The 25,951-nt window shown below is 38.4% G+C and overlaps 1 long non-coding RNA gene across 1 annotated transcript in view; it reads left to right on the plus strand.

The window, feature by feature from the left end:
- The window catches only part of LOC123611559, a 46,750-nt gene continuing 20,799 nt past the window's right edge, over nt 1-25,951 (plus strand). The window contains exon 1 of the long non-coding RNA XR_006718731.1: nt 1-241. This is a non-coding gene — a long non-coding RNA (uncharacterized LOC123611559). The remainder of the gene's footprint in view (nt 242-25,951) is intronic.

The raw sequence follows: 25,951 nt of genomic DNA on the forward strand, positions 1-25,951 counted from the left end.
ACTATGTAAAGTAAGCAAGCTCAAGACCTATCAATATTCTTTGTTCTACCCATAAACTGAAAACTATAGAAATTCCTGACAAGAAACAGGAATTTACCATGGGTTTTAACAAGTTGTTCCAGCTAAAACAGAACGAGACAAAAAGTTTGTGCTAGAGGCAGCTGAGAAGCAAGCAGAACTGATAGACCCCTTGGAATAGGGCTCACCACTAAAGTCCCCTCAAAGAGGTTCATATTCACAGGTGAGTAGATAAATAGAACCACACCTAAAAACCTGCTGGTGAGTATAGTTCCGACACAATGGAAAGAAATGGACTTGAGATGAAGAAACTACTTCCAGGAGTCACTTCCACCTGTAGCTCAAGGCAGAGGAAAGAAGATACTATGCTACCTGGCTGAGGCTCAAGATAGTTCTGTGTGGGGAGGAAGGCCTATTGTAACAGGCTTCACAGACCAGTGCAACTTCTTCGAGGAGGCCAGGGCCAGAGAATGCAGGTCTAGGGTCTAAACCCAAGGCAGGTTCCTACTAAAGTTTGTTAAGGGAATTAAAATGTGCCCCCGACATAGTGGTAGCCTATGGGGGGAAGCCCTGGGTAGACACCAATACCCAAAAGCTTACTTGAGAGCCCTTCTCAGCACCCTTAGATAAAGTTCAAACTCAGCATAACAAACACAAAAACCTCATGATCATTTCCTGAAAAACAGGTCTTTCACCTTTTATTGCTCCCTAACTCAGCAAGTGGCATGCCCATCTCTACAGTCTTCTAATTCAGAAAGCTAGGCCTCCCTCTCTCCCACCCTCCACATCCAAGTCTTCTTAAACATGGCCACTCCTCTCCATGTCCTCCATGATGTAGTTCAAGCCACTATCATTTTTATGTGTGTGCATTTATAAGTAGCCTTCTAAAGAATATCCCCTGAACCACTTTTGTCCCCTATAATCCATTCTCTACCCACAGCCAGAATGGGCATCTTTTCAAAATGCAAATCTGATCATGTCATACCACTTAGTCAAAACCCTCTGAAGGCTTCTCATTACTTTGGGGATAAAGAGGGAAACTCTTCAGGGCTCCTGGGTGGCTCAGTCAGTTATGTGTCTGACTCTTGATTTCAGCTCAGATCATGATCTCACAGTTCATGGGATCAAGCCCCACATTGGGCTCTGCACTGACAGCATGAAGCCTGCTTGGGATTCTCTTTCTGCTTCTCTCTCTGCCCCTCCCCTGTTTGCACACTCTCTCTCTCTCAAAATAAACTTTAAAAAATCTATTCAGGGCATCTGGATGTCTCATTCGGTTCAGTGTCCAATTTCAGCTCAGGTCATGATCTCACAGCTCGTGGGTTGGAGCCCCATGTCAGGCTCTGTGCTGAGAGCTCACAGCCTGGAGCCTGCTTCGGATTCTGTGTCTCCCTCTCGCTCTCTGCCCCTCCTCCACTCACACTCTGTCTCTTTCTCTCAAAAATAAACAAACATTAAAAAAAAAATTTTTTTTAATCTGTTTAAAAAAAGAGGGAAACTCTTCAACACAGTCTATAAAGCCTGCAATGCTCTAGCTTCTGCCAACTTCTCCAGCCTTTTCTAGTTACACATTGTTCCTCAACAATTGAGCCACTGCTTCCTTCTCTCAAGCCTTTCACACTCACTAAATTCCATCTTACCAAAAGGCCTTTCCATCTTGGAATTCCATCTCATCCTTTCAAGCTTCAGCTCAAATGGCTTCTCCCCAAGAAAGCTTTCCTGACTTCCCTGGCCAGGTTAAGGCTCCCTTGTCTACGTTCTCATTATATCAGGAGTCCTTCTCATGTAACTCTTCTCATGCCTACAATTTTACATTGACTCACACAATTTGTTTTATTACTACTAGTATTCTCCCTAGACTCCAAATTCCCAGAGTATCCAGTGAGAGACTGTTTTTGTCACCACTGGACCTCAAGCTCCCAGCAAATAGCAAATAGGCCACGTATTGCTTAAAACCTAAATGAATGAATGGCACATAAATGGAAGTCAAAAAGACCCAGAGACCATCTGAGTATCCATCTTCCTGATTCTAGTCTCCTTTATGTGTGACCAAGAATAATTCTAAAACAAAGTGTATTTTGTTACAACTTGTTCCCCTAGCCCAAAACCCCTTGATGAATGAAGATTTGACTGTAAGAGGGTGAAGTTCTTGTTATAGTTCCATCAAGAGACAAGGCTTTGGTCACTGCCAAGCTAGCATCTTTAAATCTTGTTGATAAAATAAAGAATTTTGCACCCCAATGTTTATAGCAGCACTATTGACAATAGCCAAAGTATGGAAAGAGCCCACATGTCTATCAAAAGTTGAATGGATAAAGAAGATGTGATGTATACACACACACACACACACACACACACACATGCACGCACACACAGTGGAGTATTACTCAGCAATCAAAAAGAATGAAATCTTGCCAGGGTCCCTGGGTGGCTCAGTCAGTTGAGTGTCCGACTTTGGCTCAGGTCATGACCTCAGGGTTTGTGGGTTCAAGTCCCATATCAGGCTCTGTGATGACAGCTTAGAGCCTAGAGACTGCTTCAGATTCTGTGTCTTCCCCTCTCTCTCTGCCCATCCCCCACTCACGGTGTATGTCTCAAAAATGAATAAACGTTAATAAAATGTTTTTAATAAAAAAATGAAAGCAATCTTGCCATTTGCAACAATGTGGACGGAACTAGAATGTATTATGCTAAGCAAAATTAGTTAGAGAAAGATAAATATATGACTTCACTCATGGAATTTAAGATACAAAACAGATGAACATAAGGGAAGGGAAGCAAAAATAACACAAAAACAGGGAGGGGTACAAAACATGAGAGACTCTTAAATACAGAGAACAAACTGAGGGTTGCTGGAGGGGTTGTGGCTGGCAGATGGGCTAAATGGGCAAAGGGCATTAAGGAAGACACTTGTTTGGATGAGCACTGTGTGTTATACATAAGGGATGAATCACTGGATTCTACTCCTGAAATCATTATTGCACTATATGATAACTAACTTGGATGTAAATTAAAAAAAAAAAGAATTTTTTTTACCTGTAATGTAAGTGCAACTTTAATGAAGGTCATTTTTGACATGTGTAGAGTATAAAAATTGTTAAACCTAGGACAATGGAAAAATATTTTCATAATAATGTTTATCAAGGTTCTTTTTTTTTAAGTTTATTTATTTTTGAGAAAGAGAGCACTAGCTGGGGAGGGGCAGAGAGAGGGAGACAGAGGATCCAAAGTGGGCTCTGCACACTCACAAACCATGAAATCATGACCTGAGCCAAACTGGATGCTTAACCAACTGGGGCAAACAGGTGCCCCTATTCATCAAGGTTCTGATTCAAGATGGTGACTTAGCCACATCCTAAACTCACCTCTTCCCATTGACACCCCAAATTTACAGCTATCTACAGAAAAAAAATCCTCCAAAAAAACCCTCTAGAAACTGTGAATAACCCTTTCATATTGAGCAAATGAGATGAAAACCACATTGAAGCAGGTAGAAGCCGAGACACAATCGCCATAAACCCTGCCCCCACAACCCAAAGGGAACTCAAAACCTGAAGAGGAAAGGGTTTGTACCCCACATCAGGTTCCCCAACTTTAAAAAATTTTTTTTATTTTTACATTTATTTATTTTTGAGAGACAGAGAGAGAGGGAGACACAGAATCGGAAGCAGGCTCCAGGCTCCAAGCTGTCAGCACAGAGCCCGATGCAGGGCTTGAACCCACGAGAGCTATGAGATCATGACCTGGGCCAAAGTCAGACGCTTAACCGACTGAGCCACCCAGGTGCCCCCAGGTACCCCAACTTTTAAGACTGACATCTGAAAGATGAGCCTCCAAACATCTGGCTTTGAAGACCAACAAGGCTTGTGTCCTTAAGACCCACAGGACTGTGGTGAACTGAGGAACGTCTCTTACAGAGCCCACATGCAGACTCACCCACCCCAAGGCCCCACACAGAAGCGGCCCTTTGAAAAGTGCCCAGACTTGCTGATCAAAAAGGATTTAAATAATATAACAGAAAGTGAATTTAGAATAATAGTCATAAAATTAATCGCCGGGCTTGAAAACAGTATACAGGACAGCAGAGAATCCCTTGCTACAGAGATCAAGGGACTAAGGAACAGTCACGAGGAGCTGAAAAAAGCTTTAAATGAAATGCAAAACAAAATGGAAACCACCACAGCTCGGATTGAAGAGGCAGAGGAGAGAATAGGTGAACTAGAAGATAAAGTTATGGAAAAAGAGGAAGCTGAGAAAAAGAGAGATAAAAAAATCCAGGAGTATGAGGGGAAAATTAGAGAACTAAGTGATACACTAAAAAGAAATAATATATGCATAATTGGTATCCCAGAGGAGGAAGAGAGAGGGAAAGGTGCTGAAGGGGTACTTGAAGAAATAATAGCTGAGAACTTCCCTGAACTGGGGAAGGAAAAAGGCATTGAAATCCAAGAGGCACAGAGAACTCCCTTCAGACGTAACTTGAATCGATCTTCTGCACGACATATCATAGTGAAACTGGCAAAATACAAGGATAAAGAGAAAATTCTGAAAGCAGCAAGGGGTAAACGTGCCCTCACATATAAAGGGAGACCTATAAGACTCATGACTGATCTCTCTTTTGAAACTTGGCAGGCCAGAAAGAATTGGCACGAGATTTTCAGTGTGCTAGACAGAAAAAATATGCAGCCGAGAATCCTTTATCCAGCAAGTCTGTCATTTAGAATAGAAGGAGAGATAAAGGTCTTCCCAAACAAACAAAAACTGAAGGAATCTGTCACCACTAAACCAGCCCTACAAGAGATCCTAAGGGGGACCCTGTGAGACAAAGTACCAGAGACAACACTACAAGCATAAAACATACAGACATCACAATGACTCTAAACCCGTATCTTTCTATAATAACACTGAATGTAAATGGATTAAATGCGCCAACCAAAAGACACAGGGTATCAGAATGGATAAAAAAACAAGACCCATCTATTTGCTGTCTACAAGAGACTCATTTTAGACCTGAGGACACCTTTAGACTGAGAGTGAGGGGATGGAGAACTATTTATCATGCTACTGGAAGCCAAAAGAAAGCTGGAGTAGCCATACTTATATCAGACAAACTAGACTTTAAATTAAAGGCTGTAACAAGAGATGAAGAAGGACATTATATAATAGTTACAGGGTCTATTCATCAGGAAGAGCTAACAATTATAAATGTCTATGCGCCGAATACCGGAGCCCCCAAATATATAAAACAACTACTCATAAACATAAGCAACCTTATTGATAAGAATGTGGTAATTGCAGGGGACTTTAACACCCCACTTACAGAAATGGACAGATCATCTAGACACACGGTCAGTAAAGAAACAAGGGCCCTGAATGAGACATTGGATCAGATGGACTTGACAGATATATTTAGAACTCTGCATCCCAAAGCAACAGAATATACTTTCTTCTCGAGTGCACATGGAACATTCTCCAAGATAGATCATATACTGGGTCACAAAACAGCCCTTCATAAGTTTACCAGAATTGAAATTATACCATGCATACTTTCAGAACACAATGCTATGAAGCTTGAAATCAACCACAGAAAAAAGTCTGGAAAACCTCCAAAAGCATGGAGGTTAAAGAACACCCTACTAACGAATGAGTGGGTCAACCAGGCAATTAGAGAAGAAATTAAAAAATATATGGAAACAAACGAAAATGAAAATACAACAATCCAAATGCTCTGGGATGCAGCGAAGGCAGTCCTGAGAGGAAAATACATTGCAATCCAGGCCTATCTCAAGAAACAAGAAAAATCCCAAATACAAAATCTAACAGCACACCTAAAGGAAATAGAAGCAGAACAGCAAAGACACCCCAAACCCAGCAGAAGAAGAGAAATAATAAAGATTAGAGCAGAAATAAACAATATAGAGTCTAAAAAAACTGTAGAGCAGATCAACGAAACCAAGAGTTGGTTTTTTGAAAAAATAAACAAAATTGACAAACCTCTAGCCAGGCTTCTCAAAAAGAAAAGGGAGATGACCCAAATAGATAAAATCATGAATGAAAATGGAATTATTACAACCAATCCCTCAGAGATACAAACAATTATCAGGGAATACTATGAAAAATTATATGCCAACAAATTGGACAACCTGGAAGAAATGGACAAATTCCTGAACACCCACACTCTTCCAAAACTCAATCAGGAGGAAATAGAAAGCTTGAACAGACCCATAACCAGCGAAGAAATTGAATCGGTTATCAAAAATCTCCCAACAAATAAGAGTCCAGGACCAGATGGCTTCCCAGGGGAGTTCTACCAGACGTTTAAAGCAGAGATAATACCTATCCTTCTCAAGCTATTCCAAAAAATAGAAAGGGAAGGAAAACTTCCAGACTCATTCTATGAAGCCAGTATTACTTTGATTCCTAAACCAGACAGAGACCCACTAAAAAAAGAGAACTACCGGCCAATATCCCTGATGAATATGGATGCAAAAATTCTCAACAAGATACTAGCAAATCGAATTCAACGGCATATAAAAAGAATTATTCACCATGATCAAGTGGGATTCATTCCTGGGATGCAGGGCTGGTTCAACATTCGCAAATCAATCAACGTGATACATCACATTAACAAAAAAAGAGAGAAGAACCATATGATCCTGTCAATCGATGCAGAAAAGGCATTTGACAAAATCCAGCACCCTTTCTTAATAAAAACCCTTGAGAAAGTCGGGATAGAAGGAACATACTTAAAGATCATAAAAGCCATTTATGAAAAGCCCACAGCTAACATCATCCTCAACGGGGAAAAACTGAGAGCTTTTTCCCTGAGATCAGGAACACGACAGGGATGCCCACTCTCACCGCTGTTGTTTAACATAGTGCTGGAAGTTCTAGCATCAGCAATCAGACAACAAAAGGAAATCAAAGGCATCAAAATTGGCAAAGATGAAATCAAGCTTTGGCTTTTTGCAGATGACATGATATTATACATGGAAAATCCGATAGACTCCACCAAAAGTCTGCTAGAATTGATACATGAATTCAGCAAAGTTGCAGGATACAAAATCAATGTACAGAAATCAGTTGCATTCTTATACACTAACAATGAAGCAACAGAAAGACAAATAAAGAAACTGATCCCATTCACAATTGCACCAAGAAGCATAAAATACCTAGGAATAAATCTAACCAAAGATGTAAAGGATCTGTATGCTGAAAACTATAGAAAGCTTACGAAGGAAATTGAAGAAGATTTAAAGAAATGGAAAGACATTCCCTGCTCATGGATTGGAAAAATAAATATTGTCAAAATGTCAATACTACCCAAAGCTATCTACACATTCAATGCAATCCCAATCAAAATTGCACCAGCATTCTTCTCGAAACTAGAACAAGCAATCCTAAAATTCATATGGAACCACAAAAGGCCCTGAATAGCCAAAGGAATTTTGAAGAAGAAGACCAAAGCAGGAGGCATCACAATCCCAGACTTTAGCTTCTACTACAAAGCTGTCATCATCAAGACAGCATGGTATTGGCACAAAAACAGACACATAGACCAATGGAATAGAATAGAAACCCCAGAACTAGACCCACAAACGTATGGCCAACTCATCTTTGACAAAGCAGGAAAGAACATCCAATGGAAAAAAGACAGCCTCTTTAACAAATTGTGCTGGGAGAACTGGACAGCAACATGCAGAAGGTTGAAACTAGACCACTTTCTCACACCATTCACAAAAATAAACTCAAAATGGATAAAGGACCTGAATGTGAGACAGGAAACCATCAAAACCCTAGAGGAGAAAGCAGGAAAAGACCTCTCTGACCTCAGCCGTAGCAATCTCTTACTCGACACATCCCCAAAGGCAAGGGAATTAAAAGCAAAAATGAACTACTGGGACCTTATGAAGATAAAAAGCTTCTGCACAGCAAAGGAAACAACCAACAAAACTAAAAGGCAACCAACGGAATGGGAAAAGATATTTGCAAATGACATATCGGACAAAGGGCTAGTATCCAAAATCTAGAAAGAGCTCACCAAACTCCACACCCGAAAAACAAATAACCCAGTGAAGAAATGGGCAGAAAACATGAATAGACACTTCTCTAAAGAAGACATCCGGATGGCCAACAGGCACATGAAAAGATGTTCAGCGTCGCTCCTTATCAGGGAAATACAAATCAAAACCACACTCAGATATCACCTCACGCCAGTCAGAGTGGCCAAAATGAACAAATCAGGAGACTATAGATGCTGGCGAGGATGTGGAGAAACGGGAAACCTCTTGCACTGTTGGTGGGAATGCAAATTGGTGCAGCCGCTCTGGAAAGCAGTGTGGAGGTTCCTCAGAAAATTAAAAATAGACCTACCCTATGACCCAGCAATAGCACTGCTAGGAATTTATCCAAGGGATACAGGAGTACTGATGCATAGGGGCACTTGTACCCCAATGTTCATAGCAGCACTCTCAACAATAGCCAAATTATGGAAAGAGCCTAAATGTCCATCAACTGATGAATGGATAAAGAAATTGTGGTTTATATACACAATGGAATACTACGTGGCAATGAGAAAAAATGAAATATGGCCTTTTGTAGCAACGTGGATGGAACTGGAGAGTGTGATGCTAAGTGAAATAAGCCATACAGAGAAAGACAGATACCATATGGTTTCACTCTTATGTGGATCCTGAGAAACTTAACAGGAACCCATGGGGGAGGGGGAGGAAAAAAGAAAAAAAAAAAGAAAAAATAGAGGTTAGAGTGGGAGAGAGCCAAAGCATAAGAGACTGTTAAAAACTGAGAACAAACTGAGGGTTGAGGGTGGGTGGGAGGGAGGTGAGGGTGGGTGATGGGTATTGAGGAGGGCACCTTTTGGGATGAGCACTGGGTGTTGTATGGAAACCAATTTGACAATAAATTTCATATAAAAAAAAAAAAAAGAAAAGAAAAGTGCCCAGACTTTATGTGAAAGAATCATTTCCTAACTTTAAAGCACTGGGCAGGGGCCTGATAGGATACTCTCCAAGATCAGAGGCCAGTGGGCACTATCTTCATGTTCTCCCTCTGCCTTGCTAAAGCTAACAGGCACCATCTTTTTTTTTCCCTTTCCTTCAGGGGCCACCTTTATGCTCCATCTGGTGGACCGATACCATACGTCCTCTTCCTCTGCCTTGGTAAAGCCAAGGGTCATCAGCTTTTTTTTTTTAATTTCCTTTTCCCCTTTTTCTTTTTTTTCCTTTCCTCCCCACCCCCAATTTTTTAGGTAGATGCCATCTTTGCACTCTCCTTCTGCCACACTTCAGAGTGCCAGTATCTCCCAGATATACACAACTGGGTCCCTGGGGTTTACATCTGCTGACCCAGTTTTTGCAGCTGCCACACAGGGGCTATCCCTTGATTGCCTGGCTCTGGAGGACAGGGGGCTTGCATTTCTGGTCCCCATGGGACTTATACCCATGGGTCACACAGAATTGTAACCAATGAGGAAGGCACTCATAAACAGCTACCCACCCAGGGCTGAGTAAGAGACAACAGACTAAGGAGCTCAATTTTTCTGTGAAAGAAGCCAATTGGCTCATCATCATAGCTGCAGCATGAAGGGCAGCTTTTAATTAAACACACATCTAAGGTCTGACTCTAAACTTTTCCTGAGATCTTGAGGTCTCAGGTCACTTATAAAGCTAGTAGGAAGGTTAAAAGACAAAAGTACTAAAAATAACTATGATTGCAATAATTAGTTAAGAGATACACAAGATAAAAATGTATAAAATGTGACATCAAAAACAAAGCATGGTGGAGGGATTAAAAATGTTGAGCTTTAGAATGGATCAAACTTAAGTTGTTATCAACTGAAGATAGACAGTCTATAAATAAGTTGCTATATATGAGCCACTTGGTAACCACAAAGCAAAAACCTACAGTAAATACACAAAAGTTAAAAAGAAATAAATAAAAGCATAACACTAAAGAAAATCATCAAACTATAAAAAGGAGTAAGAAAAAAAGAAAGACACAGAGAGAAACTACAAAAATAGCTAGAAAACAATTAACAAAATGGCAGTAAGCATACACCTATCAATAATTACTTTAATGTAAATGGACTCCATTCTCCAATCTAAAGACATAAAGTGGCTGAAATGATTTTAAAAAAAGACCATCTGTATGCTGCCTATAAGAGACTCACTTCAGATGTAAGGACACACAGACTGAAAGTGAAGTGATGGAGAAAGATATTACATGCAAAAGGAAACCAAAACAAAAGCTGGGGTAGCTATAATTACAGCAGACAAATAGATTTTGAAACAGAGTATAATAAGGAGACAAAGAAGGGTATCACATAATGGTAAAGGGGTCAATCCAACATTTGTAAATATTTGTGCACCACCCATTAGAAACACCTAAATGCACAAAGGAAATATTAATAGAACTAAAGGGAGAAATAGCAATACAGTAGTAAGGGGTTTTAATACCCCATGCACATGAATGGATAGATCATACTGACAAAAGTCAATCAGAAATCATCAGCTTTTTTTTTTAATGTTTTTTTCTTTATTTTTGAGAGAGTACAAGCAGGGGAGAGGCAGAGAGAAGGAGACAGAGGATTCTAAGCGGGCTCTGTGCTTACAGAAGAGAGCCAATTCTGGGCTCAAATTCATGAACTGTGAGATCCATGACCTGAGCTGAAGTCCAATGCTCAACCAACTGAGCCGTCCAGGTGCCATGAAAACATCAGCTTTAAATGACACATTAGACCAGATGGACTTAACAAATATATACAGAACATTCCATCCAAAAACAGCAGAATGCACATTCTTCTCAAGTCCACATGGAACATTATCCAGAACAGATCCTATGTTAGGCTACAAAATAAATCTTAACAAATTTAAAAAGACTCACTTCAAGCATCTTTTCTGACAACATGGGTATGAAACTAGAAAACAATTTCCAGAAGAAAACAGGAAAATTCACAAATATGTGTGGACTAAACAACATGCTATTATCAAACAACCAGTGGGTCAATGAAGAAATCAAAAGTGAAAGCAAAGAATACCTTGAGACAAACAAGAAGGGAAATACAACATGCTAGACTTATGGGACACAGAAAAAGCAGTTCTAGGAGGAAAGTTCATAGTGATCTGATGTACCTCAAGAAACAAGAAAAATCTCAAACAACCTAACTTTACACCTAAAATAACTAGAAAAAGAACAATGCCCAAAGTTAGTAGAAGGCAGGAAATAACAAAGACCAGGGCAAAAATAAATTAAATATAACTAAAAGAACAATAGAAAAGATCAATAAAATCAAGACCTGGTTTTTTGAAAAGATAAATTTACAAACCTTTAGCTAGACTCACCAAGAAATAGAGAGAGCTGAAATAAACAAAATCAGAAATTAAAGGGGAATTTCCAACTGATACCACAGCAATACAAAGGATCATAAGAGACTACTACAAACATTTATATGCCAACAAATTGGACAATCTAGAAGAAATGGGTAAATTCCTAGAGACATACAACCTTCCAAGACTGAACCACGATAAACAGAAAAGCAGAATAGATCAAACTAGTAAGGAGATAGTATCAGTAATTTAAAAATTCCCTACAAACCAAAGTCCAGAACCAGACAACTTCACTGGTAAATTCTATCAAACATTCAAAGAATAATGAACACCAATCCTTTTCAAATTCTTTCAAAAAAGAGGAGAGAAAACTTCCAAACTCATTTTATGAGGCATTACCTTGACATCAAAATGAGACAAAGACACCACAAGAAAGGAAAATTACAGGCCAATATCTCTGGTGAGCACAGATGCAAAAATCTTCAAAAAAATATTAGCCAACTGAATTCAAGAAAACTTTAAAAGGATCATATGTCATAATCAAGTGGGATTTATTCCAGAGATGCAAGGATGGTTCAACATCCACAAATCAATGTTATACACATAATAAACAACATGAAAGATAAAAAAATTATATAATCATCTCCATATAAGCAGAAAAAGCATCTGACAAAATTCAACATCCATTCTTTATAAAATATATCCATAAAGTGAGTATAAAGGGAACATACCTCAACATAATAAAGACCATATATGAAAGGCTCACAGCTAACATCTACTCAAAAGCTGGAAGTTTTACCTCTAAGATCAGAAACAAGATAAGTATGTCCATTCTTGTCGGTTTTATTCGACATAGTATTGGAAGTCCTAGCCAGAGCAATTAGGCAAGAAAAGGAAATAAAAGGCATCCAAATTGGAAAAGAAGTAAAAGTGTTACTATCTACATATGACATGATACTATATATATAAAACCCTAAAGAATCCACCAAAAAACTAGTAGAACTAATAAATGAATTCAGTAAAGCTGCAAGATACAAATAAATATACAGAAATCTGTTGCATTTCTATACATTAATAACAAACTATCAGAAACAGAAATTAAGAAAGCAATCCCATTTAAAATGGTATCAGAAAGAATAAAAAACCTAAGAATAAATTTAACCAAGGAGGTGAAAGACCAGTAAACTGAAAACTATAAGACATGGATAAATGAAACTAAAATAAAGACATAAATGGAAAGATATCTCATGCCCATAGACTGGAATAATTAATATTGTCAATATGTCCATATGATCCAAAGCAAGCTACAGAATGAATGCAATTCTTATCAAAATTCCAATGGCATTTTTCACATTTTCACAATGGCAATTTCACAAATTCTAAAATATGTATGGAACCAATAAAATATCCTAAATATCCAAAGTAAAGTTGAGGAAAAAAGAGCAAATCCAGAAGAACAAAGGCATCACACTTCTTGATTTCAAACTATATTGCAAATATAGTAATCAAAACAGTATGGTATTGACATTAAAACATTCACATAGATCAATGAAACAGAATAAAGAACCCAGATATAAACTCATGCATACATGGTCAACTAATTTATGACAAAGGGCCAAGAATATGCAATGGGGAAAGGACAGTCTTTTTGATAAATAATGTGAGGAGGAGCACATTGTGGCATAGTCAGTTAAGCATCTGACTCTCAATTTCAGCTCAGGTCATGATCTCATGACAGTGAGATCAAGCCCCACGTTAGGTTTCATACTGAGCGTGGAGCCTACTTAGGATTCTCTCTCCCTCTCTCTCTCTGCCCCTTTCTCACTCATGCACATGTTCTCTCTCTCTCAAAATAAATAAACATTTTTTTTTAAATAGCAGGGGGAAAACTGGATGGCTACAAGCAAAAGAATGAAACTAGATCACTGTCTTACACCATTCACAAAAATTAATTCAAAGTAGATTAATGACTTGAATATAAGACCCAAAATCAAAAAGCTCCCAGAGGGGTGCCTGGGTGGCTCAGTAGGTTAAGTGTCCGACTTCAACTCAGGTCATGATCTCACAGTTCTTGGGTTCGAGCCCCACGTCGGGCTCTGTGCTGACAGCTCAGGAGCCTGGACCCTGCTTCGATTCTGTGTCTCCCTCTCTCTCTACCCCTCCTCTGCTCACACTCTGTCTCTCTCTCTCTCAAAAATAAATAAACATTAAAAAAAATTTTTTTTAACAAAAATCTCCCAGAAAAAAATACGTGGTAAGCTCCTTGACATTGTTATTGGTGATGTTTTTTTTTTTATTTCACACCAGAAGCATAGGCAACAAAAACAAAAATAAACAAGTGGAACTTCATGAAACTGAAAAGTTTCTGCACAGCAAAGGAAATCATCAACAAACTGAAAAGGCAATCTACTGAATGAGAGATTATATTTGTGAATCACATATCTGAATAGGGGTTAATAAAATATATAAAAATATTTTTTAAAAACTCATACAACTCAATAGCAAAAAAAACAATTTGATTAAAAAACAGGCAGAGGATCTGAATAGACACTTTTCCAGAGAAGACATACATATGGCTAAGAGGTACATGAAGACATGCTCAACATCACTAATAATCTGGGAAATGCAAATCAAAACCACAAGATATCACCTTAAACCTGTTAGAATGGCTAGTATCAAAAAGACAAGAAATGACAGTGTCAGAGAATATGTGGAGAAAAGGGAACTCTTGTGCACTGTCTTTAGAAATGTAAATTGGTGGGGCACCTGGGTGGCTCAGTCAGTTAAGTGTCTGACTTCGGTTCAGGTCATAATCTCACAATTTGTAAGTTCAAGCCCCGTATTGGGCTCTGTGCTGACAGCTCAGACCCTAAGCCTGCTTTGGTTTCTGTGTCTCCCTGTCTCTCTGCTCCTCTCCCACTCATGCTCTGTCTCTCTCTCTCTCAATCTCTCTGTCTCTCAAAAATGAATAAACATGTAAAAATTAAAAAAAAAGAAATGTAAATTGGTACAGCCACTATGAAAAACAGCATGGATGTTCCTCAAAAAGTTAAAAATAGAACTGCTCAATGATCCAGCAATTGTACTACTAGGTATTTACCCAAAGAATACAAAAACACTAATTTAAAGGGATTCATGCAGCACGATATTTATAGCAGCATTATCTCCAATAGTAGATAGAATTTAGAATCACGATAATAAGAATACTAGCTAGGGTTGAAAATAGATTAGAATCTCTTTCTGAGGAGATAAAAGAAGTAACAGCTAGTCAGGATGAAATAAAAAATACTATAACTGAACTACAATCTCAAATGGATGACACGGCGGCAAGGAGGGATGAGGCAGAGCAGCAAATCAGCAGTATACAGGATTAATTTATGGAGAATAATGAAGCAAAAAGAAAAAAAGAAAAAAAAAGAGGGAGATTAAGGCAAAAGAGCACAATTTAAGAATTAGAAAAATCAGTGACTCATTAAAAAGAACAACATCAGAATCATAGGGGGTCCCAGAAGACGAAGAGAGAGAAATAGGGGTAGAAGGGTTATGTGAACAAATCATAGTGGAAAACTTTCCTAACCTGGGAAAAGACACAGACATCAAAATCTAGGAAGCACAGAGGACTCCCATTAGATTCAATAAAATCAACCATCAACAAGGCATATCACAAAATACTCACGCAATGAGAGAATCATGAAAGCAGCAAAAGAACAAAAGTCCTTAAGCTACAAGGGAAGACAGATCAGGTTTGCATCAGACCTATCCACAGAAACATGGCAGGCTGGAAAGGAGTGGCAGGATATATTCAATGTGCTGAATCGGAAAAATATGCAGCCAAGAATTCTTTATCCACCAAGGCTATCATTCAAAATAGAAGGAGAGATTAAAAGTTTCCCAGACAAAAAGATATTTGCAAATGACATATCGAACAAAGGGCTAGTATCCAAAATCTATAAAGAGCTCACCAAACTCCACACCCAAAAAACAAATAATCCAGTGAAGAAATGGGCAGAAAACATGAATAGACACTTCTCTAAAGAAGACATCCGGATGGCCAACAGGCACATGAAGAGATGCTCAACGTCGCTCCTTATGAAGGAAATACAAATCAAAACCACACTCAGATATCACCTCACGCCAGTCATAGTGGCCAAAATGAACAAATCAGGAGACTATAGATGCTGGCGAGGATGTGGAGAAACGGGAACCCTCTTGCACTGTTGATGGGAATGCAAATTGGTGCAGCCACTCTGGAAAGCAGTGTGGAGGTTCCTCAGAAAATTAAAAATAGACCTACCCTATGACCCAGCAATAGCACTGCTGGGAATTTACCCAAGGGGTACAGGAGTACTGATGCATAGGGGCACTTGTACCCCAATGTTTATAGCAGCACTCTCAACAATAGCCAAATTATGGAAAGAGCCTAAATGTCCATCAACTGATGAATGGATAAAGAAATTGTGGTTTAGGGGGGCGCCTGGGTGGCGCAGTCGGTTAAGCGTCCGACTTCAGCCTGGTCACGATCTCGCGGTCCGTGAGTTCGAGCCCCGCGTCAGGCTCTGGGCTGATGGCTCAGAGCCTGGAGCCTGTTTCCGATTCTGTGTCTCCCTCTCTCTCTGCCCCTCCCCCGTTCATGCTCTGTCTCTCTCTGTCCCAAAAATAAATAAACGTTGAAAAAAAAAAAGAAAGAAATTGTGGTTTACATACACAATGGAGTACTACGTGGCAATGAGAAAGAATGAAATATGGCCCTTTATAGCAATGTGGATGGAACTGGAGAGTGTTATGCTAAATGAAATAAGCCATACAGAGAAAGACAGATACCATATGTGTTCACTCTTCTGTGGATCCTGAGAAACTTAACAGGAACCCATGGGGGAGGGGAAGGAAAAAAGAAAAAAAAAAAGAAAAAAAAGAGGTTAGAGTGGGAGAGAGCCAAAGCATAAGAGACTCTTAAAAACTGAGAACAAACTGAGGGCTGATGGGGGGTAGGAGGGAGGGGAAGGTGGGTGATGGGTATTGAGGAGGGCACCTTTTGGGATGAGCACTGGGTATTGTATGGAAACCAAATTGACAATAAATTTCATGTATTTAAAAAAAAAAGTTTCCCAGACCAAAAAAAAAAAAAAAAAAAAATTAAAGGAGTTTGTGACCACTAAACTAGCCCTGCATGAAATTTTAAGGGGGACTCTCTGAGGGGAGAAAAGATGGGAAAAAAAAGACCAAAAGCAACAAAGACTAGCAATGATGCTACCAGAAACTCCAATTCTACAATAAATTCTTATCTTTTGGTACTCACTCTAAACATCAATGGACTAAATGGTCCAATCAAAAGACATAGGGTAACAGAATGGATAAGAAAACAAGATCCATCTATATGCTGTTATAAGAGACCCACTTTAGACCTACAGACACCTTCAGATTGAAAATAAGGGGATGGAGAATCATCTATCATGCTAATCATTGAGAAAAGAAAGCTGGAGTAGCCATATTTATATCAGATAATCTAGACATTAAAATAAAGACAAGAGATGAAGAAGGGCATTATATCATAATTAAGGGGTCTATCCACCAAGAAGACCTAACAATTGTAAACATTTACACTCCAAATGTGGCAGCACCCAAATATGTAAATCAATTCATCACAAACAAAGAAACTCATTGATAATAACACCATAATAGTAGGGGACTTCAACACCCCATTTACAACAGTGGACAATCATCTAAACAGAAAATCAACAAGGTAACAGTGGCTTTGAATGACACAATGGAGCAATGGCTTTGAATGACACGATGGAGCAGACGGACTTAACAGGTATATTCAGAACATTTCATCCTAAAGCAGCAGAATATGCATTCTTCTCCAGTGCACATGGAACGTTCTCCAGAATATCACATACTGGGACACAAATCAGACCTCAACAAGTACAAAAAGATGGAGATCTTACCGCGCATATTTTCAGACCACAACGCTATGAAACTTAAAATTAGCCACAAGAAAAAATTTGGAGAGGTAAATACTTGGAGACTAAAGAACACCTACTAAAGAATGAATGGCCTAACCCAGAAGTTAAAAAGGAAATTTAAAAATTCATGGAAGCCAATGAAAATGATAATACCACAGCCCAAAACCTCTGGGACGCAGCAAAAGCAGTCATAAGAGGAAAGTATACAGCAATCCAGGCCTTCCTAAAGAAGGAAGAAAGGTCTCAGATACACAACCTAACCTTACACCTTAAAGAGCTGGAAAAAGAACAGCAAATAAAACCCAGTACCAGCAGAAGACAGAAATAGTAACAATTAGAGCAGAAATCAATACTATTGAAACAAACAAACAAACAAAAAAAAACAGTAGAACAGATCAATGAAACCAGAAGCTGGTTCTTTGAAAGAATTAACAAAATTGATAAACCACTAGCCAGTTTGATCAAAAAGAAAAAGGAAAGGACCCAAATAAATAAAATCAAGAGTGAAAGAGGAGAGATCACAACCAACACAGCAGAAATACAAATAGTAATAAGAGAATATTATGAGCAATTATATGCCAATAAATTGGGCTATCTGGAAGAAAAGGACAAATTCCTAGAAACACATAAACTACCAAAACTAAAACTGAAAGAAATAGAAAATTTGAACAGACTCATAACCCATAAAGAAATCAAATTAGTAATCAAAAATCTCCCCCAAACACAAGAGTCCAAGGCCAGATGGCTTTCCAGGGGAATTCTACCAAACATTTAAGGAAGAATTAACACCTATTAACTCTTTCTATGAAGCCAGCATTACCTTGATTCCAAAACCAGACAAAGACTCTACTAAAAAGGAAAACTATAGACCAATTTTCCTGATGAACATGGATGTAAAAATCCTCAACAAGGTATTAGCCAACCGGATCCAACAATACATTAAAAAAATTACTCACCACAACCAAGTGGGATTTATACCTGAGATGCAGGGCTGGTTCAATAACTGCAAAACAATCAATGTGATTCATCACATGAATAAAAGTAAGGACAAGAACCACATGATCCTCTCAATAGATGCAGAGAAAGCATTTGATGAAATACAGCATCCTTTCCTAATAAAAACTCTCTCAGGAAAGTAGGGATAGAAGGATCATACCTCTGTATCATAAAAGCCATATATGAAAGACCCAACACTAATATCATCCTCAATGGGGAAAAACTGAGAGCTTTCCCCCTAAGGTCAGGAACAAGACAAAGATATCCACTCTTGGCACTGTTATTCAACATAGTATTGGAAGTCTTAGCCTCAGCAATCAGACAACACAAAGAAATAAAAAGGTATCCAAATCGGCCAGGAGGAGGTCAAACTTTCACTCTTCGCAGATGACATGATACTGCATATGGAAAACCCAAAACTTTCCACCAAAAAGCTACTAGAACTGACCCATGAATTCAGCAAAGTCTCAGGTTATAAAATCAAGGCACAGAAATCAGTTGCATTTCTATACACTAACAATAAAGCAACAGAAAGAAAAATCAAGGAATCGATCCCATTTTCAATTGCACCCAAACCCATAAAATACCTAGGAATAAATCTAACCAAAGAGATGAAAAATCTATACACTAAAAACTATGGAATTAAAATAATATATATATATAATATATATAGAATTAAAATATATATTATATATATAGAATATATACACACTACATAGAATATATATATATATATATATATATAATATGTATATAGAATTATATATATAGAAATAAATAAATAAATAAATAAAGATAGACAGATGAATGGATAAAGAAAACGTGATATATACACACACAGGAATATTATGCAGTTGTAAAGACAAGAATGAAATCTTGCCATTTGCAACAACATGGATGCAACTTGAAGGCACTATGCTATGTGAAGTAAGTCAAAGAAAGACACACACTGTATGATCTTACTTCTATGCTGAACCTAAATACAAAACCAAGTTCATAGATACAGAGAACAGACTGGTGGTTGCCACAGGTAGGGTGTGGGAAATGGGTGATGGTTGTCAAATGGTACAAACTTCCAGTTTTAAAATGAATAAGTCATGAAGATATAATGTACAGCATGGTGACTACACCAATAATGAAGCAGCAGAAAAAGAAATCAAGGAATTGATCCCATTCACAATTGCACCAAAACCATAAAAGACCTAGGAATAAACCTTATCAAAGAGGTAAAAGATCTGTACTCTGAACACTAGAGAAGACATATGAAAGGAATTGAAATGACACAAAGAAATGGAAAACCATTCTATCTATGCTCATGGATCAGAAGAACAAGTATTGTCTATACTACCAAAAGCAATCTACACATTCAATGCAATCCCCATCAAAATTACACCATTTTTCACAGAGCTAAAACAAACAATCCTAAAATATGTATGGAACCACAAAAGACCCCAAACAGCCAAAGCAATCTTGAAAAAGAAAAGCAAAGCTGGAGGCATCACGATTCCAGACTTCAAGCTACATTACAAAGCTATAGTCATCAAGATAGTAGGCACTGGCACAAATCAGACACTCAGATCAATGGAATAGAATAGAAAATCCAGAAATAGACCCACAACTAGGGTCAACTAGTCTTTGACCAAGCAGGAAAGAATATCCAAAGGGGAAAAAACAGTCTCTTCAACAAATGGTGTTGGTAAACTGGACAGCAACATGGAAAGAATGAATCTGGACCACTTTCTTACACTACACACAAAAATAAACTCAAAATCGATGAAAGACCTGAACGTGAGATAGGAAACCATCAAAATCATAGAGAAGAACACAGGCAGCAACCTCCTTGACATCAGCCATAGCAACTTCTTACTAGACATGGCTCTAGAAGCAAGGGAAACAAAAGCAAAAATGAAATATGGGGACTTCATCAAGACAAAAAGCTTCCGCACAACAAAACTAAAAGGGAATGTCTGGAATGGGAGAAGGTATTTGCAAATGACATATCTGATAAGGGGTTAGTATCCAAAATCTATAAAGAACTTAGCAAACTCAACACCCAAAAAAACAAAAAATAGAGTCAAGACCCAGGAGACATGAATAGACATTTTTCCAAAGAAGACATACAGATAGCTAACAGACACACGAAAAGATGTTCAACATCATTCATCATCAGGAAAATGCAAATCAAAACTACAATGAGATATCATCTCACACCTGTTAGAATGACTAAAATTAACAACACAAGAAACAACAGATGTTAGCAAGGATGAATAGAAAGGGGAACTCTCTTACACTGTTGGTGGGAATGCAACCTGGGCAACCACTCTGGAGAACAGTATCATGGTTCCTCAAAAAGATAAAAATAGGGGTGCCTGGGTGGAGCATCTGACTTGATTTCAACTTAGGTCATAATACTCCGCACTGAGCATGGAACCTGCTTGAGATTCACACTCTCTCTCCCTCTGCCCCTCTCTCCCATTCACACACAGACAAACACACACACACACACACACACACACACACACACACACACATGCTCTCTCTCTCTCTCTCTCTCATATAAAATTTTTTTTAATTTTTAAAAAAGGTTAAAAATAGAACTACCCAGCAATTGCACTACTAGGCATTACCCAAAGGATACAAAAGCACTGATTCAAATGGGCACATGTACCCCAATGTTTATAGCAGCATTATCAACAATTGTCAAATTATGGAAGGAGCCCAAATGTCCATCAACTGATGAATGTATAAAGAAGATGTGGGGTGTGTGTGTGTGTGTGTGTATCTATATCTATATCTATACCTATACCTATATCTATATCTATCTATATATAATGGAATATTAGTCATAAAAAATAATGAAATGTTACCATTTGTAATGACGTGGATCGAGCTAGAGTGTATTATGCTCTATATATATGTAGCATAATACAAAATAAGTCAGCCAGAGAAAAATACTATATGATTTCATTCATATGTGGAATTTAAGAAGCAAAACAGATGAACATAGGGGAAAGAAGAGAGAGAGAGAGAGAGAGAGAGAGAGAGAGAGAGAAACCATATAAGAGACTCTTAACTATAGAGAACGAACAAACAGAGGGTTGCTGGAAGGGTGGTGGGTGGGGGATGGGCTACCTGGGTGATGGGCATTAAGGAGGGCACTTGGTGGGATGAGCACTGGGTATTATATGTAAGTGATGAATCACTAAATTCTAGTCCTGAAATTAATATCACATTATATGTTAACTCACTCAAATTTAAATAAAAATTGAAACAAACAACAAATAAAAACTGTATTTATTACATATTTGAAAGTTCCTAAGAGAATAAATCTTAAAATTTTTCAACACAAGAAAAAAATCTGTAACTATGGATGATGATGGATGTTAACTAGACTTATTGTGGTGATCATGTCACAGAATATGCAAATTTTGAATCATTACGTTGTATCTGAAACTACATCTGAAACTAATATAATGTTATATAGGTCAATTATACCACAATAAAAGGAAATTTTTAAAAACCTTTTTTAACATTTATTTATTTTTAAGACAGAGACAGAGCTTGAGGGGGGGAGCAGCAGAGAGAGAGAGCTGAAGACACAGAATCCAAAGCAGGCTCCAGGCTCTGAGCTGTCATCACAGAGCCTGACATGGGGCTCGAACTCACAGACCACGAGATCATGACCTGAGCCGAACTTGGCCGCTTACCTGGCTGAGCCACCCAGGCGCCCCTAAAAGGAATATTTTTTAAATGGTGTTTATCATTTGAGGCTAGAAATTTTTTTAAAAAGGTATTTTTGAAGACCTTACTAATGCGATAATATAGAAGAATCGTTTTAGAAAAGAGAATTTTTATTCTTTTTTAAGATTTTATTCTTAAGTAATCTCTATACCCAAAGTGGTGCTTGAACTTACAACCCCAAGATCAAGAGTCACATGCTCCACCACCTAAGCTAGCCAGGCACTACAGAAAAATAATTTTTAAATCCAATGTAATATCTACACATATTTTCTGTTGGAGAAGAAACTCTCCTTCAAAGGTTTCCATATTAAGAACTCATTAAAAATAGAACAGGTATGGAGTCATATATTCTAGCTGCTTTAGTTGACCTCTATTCATGTTTTGGAGCAGGGCTTTTTTTATTTAAAAAAAAATTTTATTTATATCTGAGAGAGAGAGAGAGCACAAACAGGGGAGGAACAGAGGGAGAGGGAGACAGAATCCAAAGCAGGCTTCAGGCTCCAAGCTGTCAGCACAAAGCCCAACGTGGGGCTCAAACTCATGAGCCATGAGATAATGATGTGAGCCAAAGTTGGATGCTTAACAGACTGAGCCACCCAGGTGCCCCCAAACCAAGATTTTTAATAGAAGTTCTCACATTGTTATTTTCAAATAATCCACGCTAAATATTCATAATATGCTTCCATACTACTGTAATTCTAAAGACAATGTTTGTTCAGTGAAGTCTGTTCCTTATGTGTTTTTAGAAATTCCAAAAGGTTTTGTTTTAAAGCACCAAACCTAAGGAAAAATAGACAAACAAGCTTTTGTAGGCAAAACACACATACACTCAAATGTGTGCACGCGCACACGCGCATACACACACACACACACACACATCCTCAGTTTTACTACATCATTAATAATACCAATATAATTCATTTATTGAATGTTTATTATGTGCCAGTCCTGTGTTTAACACTTCGTGGATACTATCTCCTACCACCCAGTACAACTTTGTGAGGCCGACTATATTTCTGTTAGTATTTTATCATCCCTTTTATAACTGAAAAAATTCTAAAGCTTAATAGGGTTAAACAAATTGCTCAATGTCATACATATCCATTAAGGGTAATAATACTAACCTTGGTTAAATAAAACATTAGTCTTAAATGGAACAATTACTACAGGAAGAAACTAAACTGTTAATTATTGATTGAATTTAACGTGAGTTGAGGGTTTGGCTTTACCATACCCACATATGCATGGTGACCTAAAACACGGACTCAAAGAAGGAAATAACTGTAGAACAAATGAGATGTTGGCTAATATATCATCCTTTCTACCCCAAATAAAGATTTCTATTTATTTCATACATATATATGTGTGTGTGTGTGTGTGTGTGTGTGTGTGTGTGTGTGTGTATAGCTCAAAAAAGTAATCCTGTAGAAAATATCAATTAATAGTTTGCTGTGAATAAATGTTTGACTTGGTCTGTGATTAATGTTCTAGAAATGATTAGAGCTGGATCCAATGGAGTGGTCTTTCCTGGTTGCTGTATTTCAAGGAGCACAAATCTCCTTCAGCATGAAATTTCCTTCAACATGAACTTCAACATGAATAGACATAATCATCAGGAAACTGGGTGACAGTCACCACTCTGAATAATCATTGTCATCCTGCTTGTGTTTCTATTTCTCACTGGAGTTTTAGTTAAATTCTTAAGCAGTTTCATGTTTGGATATTTTGTCTTTTCTTGTTTAACAAGAAGCTCCATTCAGAGGCAAAAATTGCAAAGTAATTACCATGTAGCGGTCACATTATTTCAATATTTGTCAGGGACCATCTTTATCCCCACAGAGCATATGTGTCCTCATTCCACCCTACGGCTCTATGCCAGCAAGACCCTTGATGCTGCTCTCAACACAGTCAACACCAATCTTTCCTTTAAGCATCATAGAGCATATTGCCAAAAACTAATTCTGCAGCACCGACTCTACCGACCTAAGTGAGACACATGTCAAGTTAATACCAAAGCTTGTTAGAATAGGAGCAGCATTTCTTCACTCTAATCATTAGTTAAGCAATCCCACTTCTGATTTTATAATTCCTTTTGGGAGTTGTGATGCATACTTCAAAATCTCCTGAGCGCTGTTGGAATACTTCTTTTTGACCTAGAAAGGGGAAACTATAATAGATTCCCTGCTGAGTTAAATCCCCCAAAAAAGAACTGTTTGGTAAATGTAGTTATTTAACAACATCTCTATTTCCATTTTCATTAAGAAAAATGTGACAAAATGAAAACACCAAGTTTTACCTTTGGCCAGTGCTCCTACAGATGGAACTCTTTCTTAGCATAGGTTCAGAGAGCTCTGAACCTGGCACCAGAAACTGAATTCTAGAGGTCCAGCACTCTACCATCAGCCCTTGCAACCTGCTAAGAAGCTCAATACTCTTCCTCCACAGCCAAGCTTATTCACTTCTGAAATGGGCTTACACTTAAAAAGCCTACACCAGGGGCGCCTGGGTGGCGCAGTCGGTTAAGCGTCCGACTTCAGCCAGGTCACGATCTCGCGGTCCGTGAGTTCGAGCCCCGTGTCAGGCTCTGGGCTGATGGCTCAGAGCCTGGAGCCTGTTTCCCATTCTGTGTCTCCCTCTCTCTCTGCCCCTCCCCCGTTCATGCTCTGTCTCTCTCTGTCCCAAAAATAAAATAAACGTTGAAAAAAAAATTAAAAAAAAAAAAAATAAAAAAATAAAAAATAAAATAAAAAGCCTACACCAAATCATTGGTACAGTCACTGGTTCAAGTTTTCAAAACACACACAATAGACACTTAATTCAGTAAAACAGAATAAGTGACTCCAAGTATTGGAACTGAAGTTTACTCTGGGAACATCTAATTAAAATACTTTAATGTTCTGTAGAAGAGTGTGACAGGAAAAAACGGGCAACTTTGCTGAGCTGGGCCCACCAAGTTAAATATATTGACTGTACATCAAAAATCCCATCTTCAAAAAAACAGTTGGGCCCCTGGGTGGCTCAGTTGGTTAAGTGTCTGACTCTTGGTTTTGGCTCAGGTCATGATCTCATGGTTTGTAAGATCGAGCCCTGTGTTGGTTCAGCACTGAAGGCACAGACCCTGCTTGGGATTCTCTCTCACTCTGCCCCTCCCCGCCCCCTCTCAAAATAAATATATAAACATTTTTTTAATCCTGTATTCAAGGGGCACCTGGGTGGCTCAGTCAGTTAAGCATCCAACTCTTGATTTCAGCTCAGGTCAGGTTCTCTCCTCAGTTCATAGGTTTGAGCCCCACCTGAGGCTCTGTGCTGACAGCAGGGAACCTGCCTCGGATTCTCTCTCTCCCTTTGTCTCTCCCTGTCCTCTGCTAGGGCAATAAACAAACAAACAAACAAACAAACTTTAAAAAAATCCTGTATTGCGGCTCCTGGGTGTCTCAGTCGGTTGAGCGTCTGACTTCGGCTCAGGTCATGATCTCACAGTTCTGTGAGCTCGGGCCCCAAAACAGGCTCTGTGCTGACAGCTCGGAGCCTGGAGCCTGCTTCGGATTCTGTGTCTCCAGCTCTCTCTGCCCCTAACCTACTCGCATTCTGTCTCTGTCTCGTTCAAAAATAAATAGACATTTAAAAAAATCCTGTATTCAATATCTTACTTTCTGATTAATTTTCAGAAATATTCTCAAAAAGCTTCAGACTCCCTTGTCTTCCAGGATGTCCATATAGATACTCATGTGCACATGAAATATGTTTGCAAGGGAAGTAACTAAATTAATAGCATCTAGTTGGGTCCGTTTTTTACTGATAACTACTGGAACTACATTTTGTCCAAACAACAGTCCATCTAACTTAAAATAAATCTAGATAATAACAAGCTTTCCGCATGGCCTACAG

This window comes from Leopardus geoffroyi, chromosome C2 (assembly GCF_018350155.1).
Source record: "Leopardus geoffroyi isolate Oge1 chromosome C2, O.geoffroyi_Oge1_pat1.0, whole genome shotgun sequence".
NCBI lineage: Eukaryota > Metazoa > Chordata > Mammalia > Carnivora > Felidae > Leopardus > Leopardus geoffroyi.